Source organism: Schistocerca piceifrons, chromosome 1 (assembly GCF_021461385.2).
Source record: "Schistocerca piceifrons isolate TAMUIC-IGC-003096 chromosome 1, iqSchPice1.1, whole genome shotgun sequence".
Taxonomy (NCBI): domain Eukaryota; kingdom Metazoa; phylum Arthropoda; class Insecta; order Orthoptera; family Acrididae; genus Schistocerca; species Schistocerca piceifrons.
In genome coordinates, this window is record NC_060138.1 from 838,252,903 (window position 1) to 838,272,706 (window position 19,804).

Below are 19,804 nucleotides of genomic sequence, written 5' to 3' on the forward strand. Positions count from 1 at the left end.
GTCCCATTCACTTCCCGCTGGACGAGATGAGCGGCATTCCTGCGTCCCATCAGAACGACTCACACCATGCAACAGGCACGCCTTCGACCCATCCAGCAACTTACGAGTGCGCGGTGTGTGCCACCGAATTGCACTCCACAACGGGATCCCTGCTTCGTGAGCAAATTAAGACAGACTTGGAGTCTTCGACGGGAACCTGTCCCAAGGTCTGACTATAGCAGCCCACTGCCTGTTGCTACCGGCCTACCTATCTGTCCGCTGTCTTGCAAATTTCACCACCCTCATAACAAACACACTTAAACAGCGCTGTGGTTATACTTACTATGTTAAAACGTGGAGCCTGCACCAGAACACTTAATATTTTTCTGCTCATGTGGCACAATGATCTGGAAAATTTTTCCTTGTGAACATTCTTATAACGCTATTTTGCCTAAAACTGACATGGTGAGACCGTGGGCGTGTACAAATGTAGGTTAATTCTTACAAAGAAGAAGACAGCAACCAGACACTATTAATACTGCTATTTATTTAGTAAATAGCGCCGTTACTGGTTTCGGACTGGTAAGTTCATCATCAGACGGCTGTTCACATGATTTTCAAGATACACTTTACATTATCGTCCTTTTTAGATTTTTATTCTTTCACTGTGGCGAAGTATTTTTGGTGTGTTGTTACCCTACGGTAGAAAACAGTGTTAGAAATGCACTATGTGAAAATAACTAACCTCCAAACGATGAAATACAGAGGAAATAAATATGTGAGGATAAGTGGTTATGGTACCTCACATATTTATTTACTCTGTATGTCATCGTTTGGAGGTTAGTTATTTTCACATAGGGCACTTCTAACACTGTTTTCTACCGTAGGGCAACAACACACCAAAAATACTTCGCCACAGTGAAAGAATAAAAATCGAAAACGGACGATAATGTAAAGCGTATCTTGAAAATCATGTGAACAGCCGTCTGATGATGAACTTACCAGTTCGAAACCGGTAACGGCGCTATTTACCTAAATAAATAGCAGTATTAATAGTGTCTGGTTGATGTCTTCTTCTTTGTAAGAGTTAACCTACATTATTCTTATAATGAACAAGCACAGAGTCTCCGACAGACCAAAAAAGGATGTCTCTCATAACAGTGGTTGTAGCAAGATAGACTGCGGGGCATTTGGAGATTGAGACAGTTGCAGTGTTTGGAAAGATAGTGATCAGGAACTATCAAGTGAGAGGAGTTTTCCGTGAACAATATTAGGCATCTTACTGTGAACTATGCTAACGATGGTACACCACTAAGGTGATTGAAAGGATGCTATGCGCAGCCTGAGTGGTTCATGTTTATTGAAGTTCTTCGTGTGCTATCTGGAGCAATGATTCAACACCCAGCAAATACTGTCTGCAAGTGTGTGTACTCAGTGGACATACTGATGTTCCTAGAAGCAAGCAACAATTTGATACTGTAATGACGCAAATGTTGCACAGACTGTCATTACAACGGTCTGGTTTTGCAGCGCACTGCTGACTAACGACCAGTTATTCAGAGACTAGGTGGTGGCCTCCAGTGAAAGTAGATGTGGTAGGCTTTGAACCAGTCCCAATCTTGTCAAGAGTACTACTGGCCCAGGAGGTCCTTCATTTGCATTACGTGAGCGCCACACCGCCCCAATGAACCATAACTGAGTATTGTTTCTCGTGGGAGTAAAGAAGAGAGGGCAATGAATAAGTCTCGTGTGACAAACTAAACGCACTGAATCGTTGATTTGTAGTGCATTACGTGATGTTTTGTTTCAACTATTAATCTGATTGAGGAAAACCATTTGTGTTGGATCAGTCTGTCACTAGTGCTAGTTTCGGTTCTGATTTCTATCATTGCAAATTTTTCTGCAATTATGACCTCTCTTACTTTTCCTATGTCCATTCATATGACTCTGCGACGTCATTTGCTATCACTGATCTATAAATATGTCATAATCTTATGATCTCTTAATGTTAGTGAATAAATTATTGGTCAAGCGTTATGTTTTAACATCACTCTCATTTGTGTGAGTCTGTGTTGTTGCACTAGTGTAATGAATTGGATTTAATGTCATTTTAGACTTTATCTGTCACATGCACAAGACTCACAAATGTGTTGACACTGACATATGCATACACACTTCTTTAAATTTTCAATGGAATTATTATATTTGTTGTTCTGATATAATTTACGCCTATGAACCTATTTTTCATATATACATAAAACATGTGGCTGAATGCCTTCAGCTCATCTTAACGTCTTGTACAATACTTAATCAATATTATGCATGTAGGTTCCTGTTTTTCGTATGATATTTCTTAGGGAAGTTACCCCTTTGTCACTTTAATGCAACTTATTTGTTTCCACAGAGAAAATGTGGCTTGTGCCATACGAAATGCACGTATTAGTTATTATCTGTTACGCGTGGCTGCATTCCCAGATCAGTAGTTTTGTTATGATGAGCGATGGTAAGTAGGTAAGCAATAATATTAGCAATAATATTAGTTGCCCTTTCGCATCTGCTCTGTTCGGTTAAGCATAGCTCGTGATGTGCTCCCCGTTCCGCCTCCTCGCACGCTCTCCCAACGCACGATGCGTTGGGATGCGCAGCATCGCTGCAGAACAGTGCATACAGTGAGACAAAGATTTAAAGGAAACATGCTTGGTCCGTTTATTGTCTCCCAGGGCCTGTCCCAGGGTCCAATTCGAAGCCCCCTCTTGTCTACTTTCTGCACTTACGATTTAGCAAGAATAATCACCCCCGCGGCAAAAATTATACAATATTCAGACGAAGTTTGTGTTTATTCAACTGCAGACTCATATAGTCAGGCCAAAACGGAGTTACTCACTGCTGTAGAACATAGCGATGAATGGCTGATAATGGGTTGCAGATCTCAGCTGAGAAATCGACGATCGTACTTTTTTATAATTCGAATTGTTGATAGCGCCAAATGCGGAAAATATACTTTCCAAATAAAATCTTATGGTTGATTTCTCGGTGTGATGACTCGCGGCTCAGCTGGGCGCCCTGCATGCAATCTATTGTTGGTAAATGCAAGGCAGGATTAAATGTAATTCGCTCTCTTACTCGCGTATGGTTGGGAGCGCATCAAAGTACTCTACTCATGATGTATCGAGAGAAGAATGCGAGCTAGACTGGACTATGGTTCTATGCTGTATCACAATGCGCCTAAGATTTATCTCTCCAAATTAGTCTTCAGTTCAGAGCCAGTCTTACCCGCCCTGGTGCCATGCGTTCGACGCCTACAAATGCTCTTTTGTTGGAGGCAGATACTGTCAGATAAATTTTTCATTCAAGGAGTGGCCTTCATGGGAAGCCCTGTCTATAAGAGTAGAGACCGAATTTACCAATTACGGAATGCCTCCAACAGAAGAACTAAAATTCCGGCTGTCAGCACAAAATTTGACTCTTGGTATCCTTTCATACGTTCTATGCGATGTTCTTCACATTTGCCTTTATTTGAATATGATCTTGACACACTCAGCTGCCATATTCCGTCTGCTATTATATTGTGACACCTAGCCGAATTGAACCAAAATTTCAGATTTCATTGTATCACTGAAGCTCAGTGGCCTGGTTATATCTGTATATACGCTGATGGAGCCAAAATTCCACAACAGGAGTATACTGGATGCGCTTTTCTTCGATCTCAGATCCAAATGAGTAAGGCCTACAAACTGGCCAACAGTGCTTCAATTTTTTCGGAGGAGACTATGGCAATTTTGGAAGCAATTAAGTTTGTGTCTTCTACTTCCTTCTTGAAAATATTAATCTTGCCCCGATACCAACCGTGTTAACTCTGAAGATGTGGCACTGGAATATATTCGCTGTAAGCAGAGAGGACAGACAACCATTCGGCCATCGGTGCAGACCCACACTGGCATCCGCTACGATGAGGACATTGACGTCTTAGCGAAGCAAGCTGCATCTACAGGAACTGTTCTCGATTCGAAATTACACAGACAACTTACGTGAAGTCAAGAGCCACGGCAAACAGCAGTGGCAAGAGATGTGGAGTGTGTCCCAGAAAACGGAAGGTGGATATTATGCAGCAGTACAACCTCAAATTGCTGTAAGGCTGTAGTTTACGCATTTTGACCGATCTACGATTTCCACCATGATTCGACTCCGCTTTAACCATGTCCCATTTCCTTTACATCCGTGTAGAATCGCCGGCCGGTGTGGCCAAGCGGCTCTAAGCGCTACAGTCTGGAACCGCGCGACCTCTACGGTCGCAGGTTCGAATCCTGCTTCGGGCATGGGTGTGTGTGATGTCCTTAGGTTAGTTAGGTTTAAGTAGTTCTAAGTTCTAGGGGACTGATGACCTCAGAAGTTAAGTCCCATAGTGCTCAGAGCCATTTGAACCATTTTTGAACCGTGTAGAATCAATATTTACGATTCCCCCAGGTGAGTGTAATTCCGAGTCATATGCTGATGTAAACCATATTTTGTTTTCGTGTTTCAAATCTGACAACGATCGAAATTTGTGAGGACTTTGATGAGTATGGGTTACCTCCTTCCTGAATTAGAGTCTTCTCTTTTGGTTTCTAAAGACATTCGTATGTATAAAGTGACTGTGAATTTTCTTAAGAGTACAGGGAAAAATCTCTACGATTCATATTTTCATTCATCTGCATTAGTTAAATTTAAGAAGTAGTGTAAATTGATTATGTAAATACCTCTAGTTTACTTATCAGTCTATTGGTTAAACATTTGTTGTGGTAAAAGCTTGAGATTTGCATTCTGTAAATATGTATTTTTGTTTTTTTTCTTTGTACAATTACGTATTCTGTGTAAACATGTGTTCTCGATGTCTAACTAGAGTACAAACTCTGGAAGCCAAATGAAACAAAGCATAGAGAAGGGCATGGCAGGAATGTGCATCTTTGTGAAAGTGTGTATTAAACACATTGAAGAGTGTATAAGCATTGTATTTATTACCTTGAATCGTTCCACGTAGTATATATAACAACCAATAAGAGCATTTTTAGAGATATGATGAACACCAAAGCCAAGAGTCAGTAGCTTTTCTAAAGAGTAAATATTTTCCCTAAATAGCGTAATATTCCTCGAATTAATAAGTATCGTGTGGTGCATACTTTCTAAAGTAGCCTGCGTTTGTTCTCAGAGTTCTAGCTAACCTCATACCAAATATTATCGAAATCGGCTCCTCAGGCTAGTCGTGAAGACGTGATAGAGTTAGTTCCGCACTTATAATATTAGCATAAATAAAACTTTCAGATACGATAAATATTTTTCCGTGATCGTATTTCGATGAAATGAAGCGTATACGGTGCCCCAAGCTATGCCCAAGTTACCTGCGAAAACCCCAAGAAAATTCGCCTGGTGGTTTTGGAGAGTCGTGTTCAAGCAGGCAAACAGACATATGCAATAGTTTTTAACAGATGAATTACCAGTATAGATTTTTGCCTAGCGACTGAAACGTCAGATTTCTGTGTTTACGTTGGCGTTTGTTCTTAGCTGATTGTCTTGCAGAGTACGATGAATGTGGGTAATAGAACCAAACTGTTCAAGTAATGAGTGGATCCAAGGTCTTGTTAACTGTTCAAGCCAAGGATGACGGTCGTTAGACAGCTGAGCCACCATTAGAGTGAAAGAAAGAATCATTGTGGGTCAGCAAGAAAATCGAAAGTTGTAATACATGAGTATGAAAGAGACGGATACTAAACAGGAAAAGCCCCACGGACAAAGCCTGCGTGCAAAGTTCCGAGGAACGGTATGAAATCAGGAGTCTAGGAAGACGCTACAACATGCTACATCTCGCTCCCGTAGACAGGTTTTAACTAACGGCAGCGTGTAAAGGGGCATTTAAGCAATCGTTCTTCCTGCGATCCATTCGCCAATGTAACGGTACGAATCTTTAGTTCGTGGTACGTTGAGAAGTACCCTCTGTCATTCACTTCGCAGCAGTTTTCGGAGTATAGCTGTAGATGTAGGTACAGATTTTCTACTATTCAATGAATTATTGTGGGCTGATTTATGTTTACGCAGCCTTATGTTTCTTGTACTCATTAGTCAGCAATAGTGAATGCTCCCACTCTCTCAGATGCTTCCTTGAACGTGTTGCACAATAAACACGATTCTTGGTATACTGTTATGTTTCGGTGTAGAGAACTGTAGTGAAATACGTCGTTCCACGGACTAAATCTGAATTGTGGGCTGAGAACGCGACCGTTTCCGCTAGCAGTGGACCGCAACCCGAGAGTAGCTAGCAGCGGTTGCGTGCCAGCAGCCAGTCGCTGTTATGCTATCTTATCTGCGGCCCTCAGCGTAATGGACGTGTCTAGTCTGCGGAACTGTCCTATTGGCACAACTCCCTCAGAGTGTAGGTGGGCCGAAAGGACGTACATCAGTTTGCAAACGTGCTCGGGTACCGAACAATTCACCGTTAGCGGCTTCGCAACCTCGACTGGTTTCAGTGCTCATTTCCAACCGGGAAGTTCAGTCACATCACACGGAAATCTTACCCATCTCCATACCAACTACACTGCTACCAATAAATATACCGGTACTGCAAAGGATGTAAGAAATTACTACAGGCTGCACCACAGCCTAAAGACAACAACCTCTTCCACGCTGAGGAACACATTAAAGTAATTGCGACTATCCTTCTATCCCAAAACAGCTTGTCACTCAGTCTAAAGCTATCCAAGTTATATTAAACTTTCTGTTACACACAAGATCTTTACCCGAACCATAATTACTTTTTCATGTGCAGCCTAAATGTACTACTGTAATAAAATTTACCACATGTCCAAGATTTCGAAATTCAATTACCTCATCGCACTTCTCTCATACAACGACTGCCACAGATATTGCACTGCACTGAAAATACCGCATACAGTGCCTCAAAAATACACAAAAAATAAGTTTTGACTGAAGCTTTGTAGCCACGGACAAGATGAGTTTGGTTTTCAGCTTGTGGTAACGCATAGCAAAAACTTGTATTACTACATTTGTATGTAGACAATGACATTTTGCGCTTACCCAAAAGTATGTGCAGATTTCAATTTGATAAAACAAATAATTTATAATTGTAATGCTTATCAAATCAATTCTGTATGTAAAAGAAATCACTCAACTGTCCATCTAAAAGTAATGTTACATGCTAATTTAAATACTGGTTTGTCCTGTACTGTTCTACGGCTGAGGTAAGAGAACAGCGCCTAATAACCTGATGAATGAAAAAGACCGAGCGAAAATCAGGTCGCTTCTATGGTGCCATCCGGACTCATTCTGCACGAGAAGAATCGGCACTTTAAAGGTCTGAATTACTCTACGGTGATAATTATTACTTTGGGATCGTCTTATCACAACTGGACAAAACACAATTTATGGGACATAATCGAGAGGCAATCCGTGTACAAAATCTTGCACCGGCAACATTCTCGCGGCTGTGGGCGGCTGTAGGGGTATCATGGCTTAGTATTTCTGCAAGGGCGTCCAGCCAGTTGTTGAGTCCATGCCACGTCGAGTGGCTGCACTACGCCGGGCAAAAGGAGCTCCGACACGATATTAGGAGGTATCCCACGACTTTCGTCACCTCACTGTATATAGGTCATAAAAGGTCATAAACATTTCTGACAATATGTATAACGTTCTAAATATAAAGTAGATAATATAGACAAAACAGCACAAATTGCAGGTCACTGAAGATATCTTACAAAGAATAATGTCGAAAAGCGCATGGCACATACATTATGTTTTATTCGGATGTGATTAGACTGTCCCAAGTGAGGCCTAATAATTATCAGCAAACTGTAATATTATGCACAAGTATGAAGGAGAGAACTACAAAAGTTGTACAGGAAAAGACTTTATGTTACGCTCTTGTGATATGCAGGCATACTCGGCTGGCTCGCGTCGACGGAATTGTTTTGCTATTTGAGGTGTTAAACTGCATTGTGGTACAGTGACTTGTTTATCACATTGGCACACTTGCCATTATCAGCATATTACGACAGAAAGATAACCAGCATTGAAACTCATAGAAATAGACAATTTGGAAGCGTTAATCACGTCAGTTTTATCTTTGATGTCAGTGTTATGGTTAAAATTGCTCATTCGTTTTCAATCGTACAGAACGACGCGGGATAACAACCGTTCTGGTGTTAATTTGAATTTTCTAACTCGCATTTTTAACATATCAATGTGCTGATTTGAAATAGTATTTCGTTTTATAAATAGTCACGTAGTTCTGGACCTGAGTAATTATTGTAAGACGGAGTGTGAAGTTTCTTATCACATGTTTTCTGTAGGCTTGCCATTATTACTGCTATTTTATGTTGACACTACTATAAACTTAAATAGTTATATAATATTTTTATTGATTCTATGTTATTGTTGTCATTCATATAAAGTGTTTATATTAGACACTGTACAAGTGTTTAGCTATGCTGTTATTATACTGAATTTAATATAACTTCGTACTGCTGTCGTGAATTGGCAACTTGATAAACGAAGAACTATTACTGGGTTTTCAGAATGCTTTTTTTTTTAATGGAGGCGCGTCACTTTAACAACACTGGAAAGCTTATTACGCCAGTACTGTGGCGTTTAAATGTACGTACGCCTGCTCGCCTGTGCATGTGTCGTTTCCTGCACAGTTTTGCACAGCTAAAGCCAGCCTGACTAAACTGCAAGCTGACGCCTCACTGCTAAACGGGATCCAGCACTACTGCTGCGCGTCGGTGCAGAATTTCATGTGTGTTCAGACTGCTGCCCAATTATCTGCTGTAAACACAGGCTGGTGTATTGTTTATTTATTTGCTTGCTTGCGGAAAATCTGAGCATTTGTTTGTCCAAAGCGTCTATTCAATACAGGTACTGTCTCAAAATATGCTTTACACACTACTTTATTTGTTATTTTTAAGTCTAATTGCGTAATACTAAAGATGACAGTTTTTTACAAGATAAAGAAATACAAAAAGAGCAACAAAAAAATAAATAAATAAAATAAAAGTAAAATGGTTCAGTAAATGACACTGAAATGGCAATAAGAAGTTATCGACAAATAAATAAAAAAAATATTCTACTGTTACTACTGTTTGCCATATGATTTTTTTTATATGCCCTTCAGTATGGAGCATCCTTGGTATGTCTCAAAATGATGGAACACTGGGGCTTAACGTACCATGTAACAGAACATCATCAAAGACCGGTATGTCTGTAGTTTCCTGTGCGCCTAACGCAATCATCATCTACGTGTTCAAATGTGTGTGAATTCCTAAGGGACCAAACTGCTTTGGTCATCGGTCCCTAGACTTACACACTACTTAAACTAACTTATACTAAGAACAACACATACACCCATACCCAAGGGAGGACTCGAACCACCGGCGGGAGGGGTCGCGCAGTCCGTGACATGACGCCTCAAACCGCGCGGCCACTCCGCGCGGCCATCATCTACGTCTACAGCAATTCGTACATCTTCTACAGCTATTATCACTGAACTGCGCGACATGTGTTAGCGACATGTGTTAACGTAGGACGAATATTCCTTCGATTACAAGGTGTATTAACTTATTTCCAACCGTCACAGCTCCTAGTATGCTTTACCCAGTATCGTAGTTGTACTCTACACATCGAAGTTACGTATACTTCTGCATTTATTGTGATTGCAATTACCTATTTTACCCTGCAGCCCGTTATTGCCAGTATATGAACTCTGGCGATGGCGCTGCTTCTTCTGTCATGTAGCTTCTCATTGGCCTTATGAGTCTGAGTGGACCTCCTTCCAGATCTCCCTACCTTATAAAAATCTGAGGAGGTATCAGGAATCAAAGACGTTTGCTTCTCCACCGGAGGCAACGTCGCTAATGATTCGGCTACGGCATCGGTCTAGACTTCTAGACGTACAGGGGATTCAGCTGGCCCTACCTTTGAGTTTTATGCAACCTGCAATGGCTTCTAACACCACGTGCGAGATATTTATATTCTCTCGTTCTCTACGCACAAATTGCTAGGCCTACAAAAAAAATGATCGGGACCTTTTCGTAGGAAATTGAATGTAATTAAATTTTTACTGGGGTACGTTTTTGCTGGAGCCACAGTTCTCGAGTTATTCAGGAAAAAAGCGTTTGAAGGTAACTTTTGTACATATTCCTAGACTATTCCGAAAACTACGGCCCCTTGCGAAAACGTATCCGTGTATAAAATTCAATACATTAAATTTACTACAAAAAGGTCCTGTTCATTTTTTTCTGTAGTACTAATAGTTTGTGCATAGCGATGGAGAGAATATTTAAATGTTGAGCGTGGTATTTGAAAGTCTTGTGGGTTGCATAAAACCCGTAGATAGGGGCAGCTGAATCACTCCGTATAATAAAATTTTAATGTGTTTAACTATTCTTTGTTTGCGCTCTGAAGCTTCGATAAAATATATTTTTATATATACTACCAATATGTGCTACTTTCTTTATTACTCTGTAACTACGAGGGCTATTCCTAAAGTAAGGAAAGATAGGTTGCGAAATGGAAACCACAGTGAAAATCAAAACTGTTTTATTTGCAACAGTTAACTACAACTTCCAGCTAGTTATCTCCATAGTCGCTGATCCGACTTAGACGTTTCTCGTTGCGTTGTACCAACTTTCCAATACCCTCGTTATAGAAGGCAGCCACCAGCTCTTTCCGCCAATTCTTTACGCTGGCCTACAGCTCGTTGTCTGTGCCAAAATGTCTTTATAGCCAGCGGTTCATGCGAGCAGAGATGAAACTCAGAGGGAGACAATTACGGGCTGTATTGTGGGTAATCAATCATTTCCAATTGAAAACGATGCAGGAGCATCTTCATTGCCCCTGCAGAATGCGGTGAGAATTGTCTTGAAGAAAACGCACGACAGTTGTGTAATATTGGCTGCATAGCTTCAGGCGAAATTTCCCACGAGTCCCTCGTACTTGGTGGGAGACACTGTTTTTCTAAGTATCTTTTGTGCTCCCTGTGTGCTCAGGACTAAAAAGAACGACGTAACGCGATCGACGGCCATACTAGAGACACTGCCCAGCACACCTGTGCAAAGTTTCATCGATTTTCACTGTGGTTTCCGTTTCGCGACCGATGGTAGCGAGCTGAAGAGTGGCCCGCCCTGGGTACTGCAGACCCGGCGTCAGCCTCAGAGGGTTGAACTAACCATCCGCCGTGGACTGTCACGCTATCGCCCCATCTGTTGCTGCGTGTAGCCCAAAGTTGTGGCACGCCCCGCCGTCCAGGAGAGCTGCCACACTTGAATGAATCTCGTTAGAAAACGGCACCTATTTATACTCGGCTGTGCACGTTTTGCTAACAAGCCACTTTGTGTCACATACGCATAACACTTACGTTGGCCAGTGGCCACCTTCTGCCTGCGACTTGCGCCATGCAAACTGCTGTGTGCGCCCTCTCTGGCAGTTCTACGCCCCTGTGACCTCTATTTCCCTTCGCAACTGCTGGTATGAAATCCAGCCCGCACCTGGCTGTAACTCGTGCTCCGAATATCGCACAAAACTAACTTTCCCTATCCCAAATGGTGGTGCCGCTACAACAGTAACAAGTAGCTGATATCGAGCGTTCCACAAGGCTCTCTCCATCTCAACCAAGTGGTCAATCATTATGTGGTAGTCAACAGCATATCAGTGGATGGATGGAATGTGTAAGACACTATTAATATGGGGTGATGGACAGTAATACACACTGCAGTTGATAGCGTGATCAATTCGAGAAATTTTACCAGTTGTTCTGTAATTTCAATGCCAGACAGTGACATACAAGATTGCTTCCTAATTTCTGTTCATTGCTAAATCACCTCTCCACTCGCTTGCGAATACCATATACTAGTTTATGAAAGCAGATAGATGACTGTGCAGTATATCCATTACACCAAAGTACACAAGACAGCGTCCTATACCAATGCAATTGGGTTATCTTCATATTTCTAGCACGTCAGTCATAGTGCAGAATTTATGATTATGACTGATTATCTTCCCCCGTGTGGATGGGCGTTACAGAATAAACTCACATTCATAGGATAAAGTCGGAAATTGACAGATCCCTCCCAGACTGTCCTTGACCAATCCTCCCTGCAACACAGTCGCCAGTTTAACCTGCAACTGACCAGAAGTGTGAGGGTCCTACTCCCACGACATTCCACGTCTCGTGAAGGAACAGGGTAAACTGCACCCATTACTGCTCTTCAGTGAAGACTGTTCTTCGTCAATCTTACCCAAGAAATCCATCCAGATCTGTCCATATGCATGCATGTCGAGGAGGGTAGCAGTTCCTACCGGTGTATAACAGACATGATAATGTTCAGTGATATAACAGACATTTAAGAGCAAATGAGTGCTTACACACTATGGAGCTCCAGGTGGATGGTGAAACATTTCGTGTAACTCAACTGTGCTATCAATTCTGAAGTATTATTTCACTGTGTGGAGTCAGTACCAGGAAGGTACAGGCATGGGAGAAATGATCGTAGAGAATAAACACACACACCTATGGCTACACGGTTCTGCAACTAAAAATGCTATATTGTTAAAGCCGTTTGGTTTCCGAAGTATTAGTAATGCGGAATGCAAAGCTCATAATACTCTAATCTTGGATATATTTGTCCAACATTAGACATACAGCCACCCTCCAAGTTTCCTACCCCTCGCTTTTTCTTTACTCTGATGACGGTTTTGATTTAGTGAGGACATTATGCGTTGGTTGGTAGTTTTCGCAGCAAAATAGTGGAAGCTTTTCTTCCCAGTTTTACACAGAGTGGATATGTATAGGAGGAGTGTAGCCCGACCTCTGAATCGGCGGCGGAGCACTTAATTGGATGTCGCAAAATAATGAGAAGTAAATTGTATTGTGCAGTCGAACGTAAGAACTTTACCGATTTTGGTCATAAAACTAAAAGAAAATGGATTACTCCTATTTTCGTGGTAAGAAGACGCTTATTGTCATTCCAATTATATTTTCCTTTTTCATAGACGTTTCATCATAGGTGGTGCATTGACGTTAAATACACTTGTTACAATGCAGTGTTTTCGCACCATACGTTGAGGAAGGGAGATAGGGGGAGGGACTAGGGAAAGTAGGAGTTCCTTTAATTCCACTAATTTTCGCCTGTACATCGAGGAGAACGCACATTCAACTGCTGCCCATCTGCAGTCTTTTGGGATAACGATTTTCTCCCGTACATGCGTTGCATTATGATGCATTCATTAGGAGTGTTGGTTTTTTCACAACAATTCCGATGTTTAATTAGAGCTGTGAAGCACTTTCCATCAGTTGCGGTAGCGTGTTTTGGCTTCGATTACCTGGGCTGCAGAATGAGGCGTCTGTAGTGAACTCTCATGTCAAGCAGCAATAGATACAATACTCAGCTGTACGCTTACAGGTAATAAACTTACTAAACCCCCCTTTGTCCAACACCAGAATCTCATCAATTGAATACAATTCTCACCACAAAATAAAAATAGTCCCTTTCACCACAGCCTTTTTCGTGGCATCTTGTAGGTGAAGGGTAGAGCTTGAGTACATCTGCCACTAGTTTCCAGGGGTATTTTGGATTATTTTTCCCAGCAGAATAACATCAATTGTATGGTATTGTCCGTTTGTGATTTTAGGCACTCCTTGTTTCGTGCTATACGTATAGTTATGAAATTAAGACCGGTCTTTATGATTAATTACATAATTAGTATCGACTTATACTTCAGTTTCTCAACCCAAATAGAATAAAATTCATTAACCTAACTTCCTTCTCCTGCACCTGGACTGTTTCAGTATGTTGCGGAGTGCACTTTGGCTTTCCATCCAGAAGGATCAGGATTTGAGTCCCAGAAAGGTCACTGCCATTTTGAATTTCTCGACAGTTCCCGGGTGGGGGTGGGGTTGGACGTCAGGACAGCTGTGGGATAAAGAAATTCCGATCATTTTTGAAATTCCCTCCAAAATTCGAAATTCCCAGGATAGGTGTAGCAGGAGGGGGCGGGATGGGGAGGGGCAGCGTGATGTGCCAGCTAAGAAAAACACATGAAGTCATCTGTGGGTGGGCATGGGGAGGTAATTAATTGATCAATTTAATTAATTTGCATGTCAGTTTGATATCAAAAGTGGGTAGATACACTCATCTTACTACTACTGACAACACCTGAGGCGATAAGAAACGAATAACTTCTAAGATCCAATGACCCTTTGTCTGTAAATGCATTTTTCCTAAGTTAGTGCCCATTTTTTTCGTATCTGCACTTCATAATATTCCATTACAGAGTGCGTTGCTGGCTTTGAGAGGTGTCTGTTCGCTAGACGACCCGCAAGATGCACTCTCCTAACACAGACATGCACCATTTTTGAAGGATTTAGTGTCTTACCACAACCCTGACACTGTTGTGGAAAAGTGCCGATAAGGTGGTTACAGTGTCCTGGAATGGGGCACGATCATCTTTGCAATGTGTATGCAACTGTAGGAGTTTCCTATGGGTAATGCATCGGCTGTGATCTATATGGATGACGTTCTCCATCGACTTATGCATGCCTTTTATGGTGCTCATTCATTTGCATTCCATCTGTAGGATGGTAATTGAGGAGGTCCACACCTGGTTTAACATAGAGAAACACAGGTAACCAATGAAAGGTGAGCTTATTGAACTGAACATAAAACTTCAATTTTCCTTATTCAGAGCATAATTACATAACACAAGAAATAGTTCGCAATTAAATATCCGTCTTTGAAGTGGGTAGGCTATGTAAATCCAGTCGACTATTGTTCACTGAAAGCTGAATCACAATTACTAGAGTCAAAGTACTGGTTGACAGGGATATGAGTGTCTCTTATTCCACAAACACTGCCTTGGGCTAAAATACCAAAGTCCCAGAATTGTGCACTGTGGAGGCCAAGTCTTGGCATAGCTCGACGACGACTGCTGATGGCTCTACATAGAGAGGAGAAGATCTCAGGCAGGTAGACTGACATTGGATGACAGGTCGCAGGATGATTCCAGGAGAGCATCTGGTTGAGGAACCGTGGCAGCAGTCACCGTAAAGCCCAGAAATCTCGCCTGTGGAGAAATGACTCGCTACAGCTGTGCAGCGGCCTAAATGCTGATGAGGCAGCAGAATATGATGCTACCTATATTTTGACATGTGATTCTGTGCAAGGAAGTGAGTCTGTGCCGACTGTGCTCTCTTGGAGCGAGGCCACTGCTGCCTGTCGGCGACGCATGTGTTTGGAACTGCAGTGGCAGTGTTTGCCATTGTAGCCCCTGCGACATTTGGCCTAGGCAGAGGGTGACGAACCCCGACATAGTATCACTCATACCAATTGAAGAGAGATGGTGGCACATTTCAAAATCCCAGAAGATGATGGTGCAGCTGCTGATGCCTTGGGGAAGCAGAGAACTCTGGTAGCTGCTGTCGACATCCATGGGAATCGGTGCATGGTCTGCTGAAAGGCTAGTATCCCATTGTCCAGTGACCTGTGCGTGTTGTGGCTGACGTGGCCAGCCATCATGGTCAACACTTCTTGGTGTAGAGAGGACCAGCTCTGGAACCGAAAATTTTAGGAATTCTTCTACCTGGGCAGATGAGATCCTGTAAGGACACACCTGGTTGATATGGTAACTGCAGTGTGAGGAGTTTGGCAATTGAACTTTCATCATTGCTCTGCCAAAGGGTGTGTGACATGTTCCAGCACCCACCTCTGGCGACCCTGGAAAGAACTAGTGCTAAGACTGCATTCTGGAGAGTACAGTAGTGGCATCCCAAATGCTTTGAGGGACAGGGGAGTGATAGGATGGGAGATAAAAATTTGTGAGTGAGGCAGCCTATCACGGAGTTTTTTCAGCTGGGCTGGTTCTCACCTGTGGAGAGGAGTGGTAGGAGACAAGAAAGGAAGTGAGTGATTCCTTGAGAACATGATGTCAGTACGACTTCGCCAGCTGAATTTTAAAAGCCGAATGAAAGTCTCTTACAGTCCGTTGGAAGAAGGCTGGAGCAGCACATATGTACTAATGCCATTTTCCGTACAAAAGCTATGAAGTGATGCTGATGTGAACTGAAGGAGATATCCACCACAATGGTTTCTGGGAGCTTTTCAATTGAGAAGATGCGAGATAGTGCCTGAATAGTTACTGTTAATAATACCGAGTGCATCCGTGAAACATATGGAAAACTGCTGCTGGCGTCTACCTAGGTCAACGAAGAGTATCCCTGAAAGGGCGCTGTGAAATGTAGATGAATGTGAGAGCACGGTGGTGACTCACCAGGCCAAGATGAATACTGAAGGGCTGATGCTAACTGCTTGCTTTGGCATTTCATGCAGGCAACAGCCATTTTTCTATATATTTGCTGATGCCCCTCCAGAAGACATGTTGGTGGGCCAACTGTTTAATGAGGGCCATTCCCCAATGACCTACATCTCAAGACACAGCACTGGAGTGCTTGCAGAACAACCACTGTGGTGTGGCTATTTTCCTCTTGGAGGAAGGTGTCATTGAGAGTGAACAACTTATGTTGGCAGTACCATTAGGCCTGAATGTCCAGTTGTTCAAGAGTCTTGCAAAACCACTGGGGCAACCACTCTTAATCAACCACATGACTTCATAGAGAACAAGATCCTCTAGCGTCCTGCAGGTGATAATTACGGCAACAATGCATAAGTTTGTCTTTACTGTCTTGGCTCTTGCATCAGTCACAAGATGGACTTCAGGAGTTGCATCAAGCTCAGAGACTTTTCCCACTGCCGGCCGGAGTGGCCGTGCGGTTCTAGGCGCTACAGTCTGGAGCCGAGCGACCGTTACGGTCGCAGGTTCGAATCCTGCCTCGGGCATGGATGTGTGTGATGTCCTTAGGTTAGTTAGGTTTAATTTGTTCTAAGTTCTAGGCGACTGATGACCTCAGAAGTTAAGTCGCATAGTGCTCAGAGCCGTTTGAACCATTTGAACATGTCCCACTGGGAGATACGATAGGATGTCTGCATGAGCATGTTGCACTCTGGACTGATGTCATAGTGATGTCGTGAGAGGCACAGTGTTCATCTTTGCAAGCTTGGGCAGTCCTGGTGAGAATATTCGCATGGGCGCTGCACAGTGATAACAGATGCTTATGATACATTAACAGGATTAACCACTGTCCATAAACACAATTGCGAAGTTCTTTAATAAAGATCATTAAAGAATTATAGGCAAGGCTTTCTTCGCGTCTCTGCATTAACGTCTTGGAAAGAAAAACAATTGGACGTTCAATCCCGTCGGGTTTCTGCGAAACAGCGCCGCCCCCCCCCCCTCCCGCCTCCCCCCCCCCCTCCGAAGCCATGGTCAGATTCATCTGCCGCCACCATCAGGGGTTTGGAAGTGTTGTATGCTATGAGGTACGTTGGGCAGAGTAGAGCCTTTTTGAGACCTTGAAAAGCCTTCTCGAACGTGGAGGTACATTGTCACTTAAAATTCTTGTGAAGGAGCTGATGTAGTGGTTAAGCGACAGATCCCACACGAGGAATGAATTTTCCTTAATGGTCCAGTTGATATAACATGGGTTGAATAGTTTGGTGTCTGTCGGTGTTCAGTAGGTCTTGTGTGGTCTTGGTACAGGGTGACAATTATTGAACTACATGAAATACAAACGTCACAACTTCTGAACGTTTTGCGTTAGGACGTTCAAACTGCACTGCTGGTCGCGGGGGGTGGGGGCGATGGGAATTAGTATGCACACACAAGGTTTGGTTTAGCAATGAAGCCCACTTTCATTTGGGGGGGGGGGGGGGGTTGTCAATAAGCAAAATTGCCGCAGTAGGTGGACTGAGAATCCGCATTTCGCAATCGAGAAGTCTGTTCACACTCAATGGGTGACTGTGTAGTGTGCAATGTCCGGTCACAGAATAATCAGTGCAATATTCCTTGATGGCACGGTGACCACCGAACGGTACGTGAAGATTTTGAAAGATGATTTCATCCCCATTTTTCAAAGTGACCATGATTTCGTCAAGAATGTGATTCAAGCAAGATGGAGCTCGACCCTTTCGAAGCAGGAGATTGTATTATGTTCTGGAGGAGAAATTTGGGGACCGCATTCTGGCTCTGAGGTACCAGAGGCCACTGGTACGGGCCTCGATTGGCCACCATATTCTCCGGACCTGAACACATGCGACTCCTTATTGTAGGGCTATTGTAAAGACAAGGAGTACAGCAGTAACACCAAAACGACAGCTGAGGTGAAAATAGCTATTCACGAAGTCATCGACAGGATCGAAGTTATGGCACTTCAGCGGGTCATGCAGAATTTTGCTATTTGTCTGTGCCACATCATCGGCAATGATGGCAGGCATATCGTACAAGTCATAACCTAAATCCGAATATCTGTAGTGATGTTTACATGTTGAATAAAGTCTGTACACGCTAGAGTTTGTATATCATTTATGTTTCATGTTGTTCAATAATTGTCACTGTGTATGATGCTGATTGGGAGGCGTCCCCGCTGTGCTGAGAACGTGTCGCAGATATTCCGCTTCTGGCATGAAGTAACAGAATTTTTCGTTATTGCGTTTCAGATTTGCCCACTAGAGCACACTGGACAGGAAGTCGAAACTGGGTACTAGATCCCTTGGATTTTTGCCGATGATAATGATATCTTCCAAATAATTTGCTGTCACTAGAACATCTCATATAAGGTGTTACAAATAGTTTCGCAATGTGGCCAATGCACTGGCGATGCTGAAGGGTAGGCGACTATACCGAAAAAAACCAAATGGCGTGTTGAAGACCTGGATGATTTTGGAGGCTTTGTCCAAGGAAACTGCAAGTAAATTTCCTGTAGATCAATTTCTGCAAAAACTTTACCTCTGGCAGGGAGCATCATGATGTCCTTCACTTTTAGAATAGGATATGCATCGGTGAGGTACCCCCACAAATCCCCAATGATCACTTGCTGTTTCACATGTCACAACACAGAAGCCTATGGTCTTCACTTGAGGACCGAGAGCAATGGCGTTTGCGTAGAGTTGTCAGTGCTGTCAGACAAGCAACACGGCGAGAAATAACTGCAGAAATCAAGGTGATCCATACGTATACGTTAGGACACTGTGGCAAAAATTGCCGTTAGTGGACTACGGCAGCAGACGACCTTTGCTAACTGGGCGACATCGCCTGCAGCGCCTTACCAGGACTCGTGACCATATTGGATGGACCCCAGACGACAGGAAAACCGTGCCATGGTCGGATGAGTCCTGTTTTCAGTTGGTAAAAACTGATGGTAGGGTTCGAGTGTAGACCCACGAAACCACGGACCTAGGTTGTCAACAAGTACAGTGCAAGCTGGCGGTGGCTCCGTAATGGTGTGGGCTGTGTTTGCCTGGTCCTCTGGTCCAACTGAACCGATCATTGACTGGAAATGGGTACGTTAGGCTATTTGGAGACTATTTGAGGCATTCATGGGCTACATGTTCCTGAATAACGATGTAATTTTTATACCAGAACCGGCGTTAATCACCTCCAATTCTGGCTTGATGTCTGCACTTATTTGGCTTCTTTATACTTCTTTGTACATGCACTATGAACAACGTGACCGCAACAGTATGCTGCATTTAGGTGCCCATCTGTGGATACCTTGTGGATGGGTTCGCTGCCTGACTGACTGCTGACGACATTCCAGCTAACAAGAGGCGACAACTCACACGCTGGCCGTAAGTGCTGCCAGCAACAACCCCGACAGGGATATGTGGAAACTAAGGTTACACGGCTCGTAGCTCTTCCAGGAAATTGAGTTTCTCGCAATTGGTACCACTGTTGT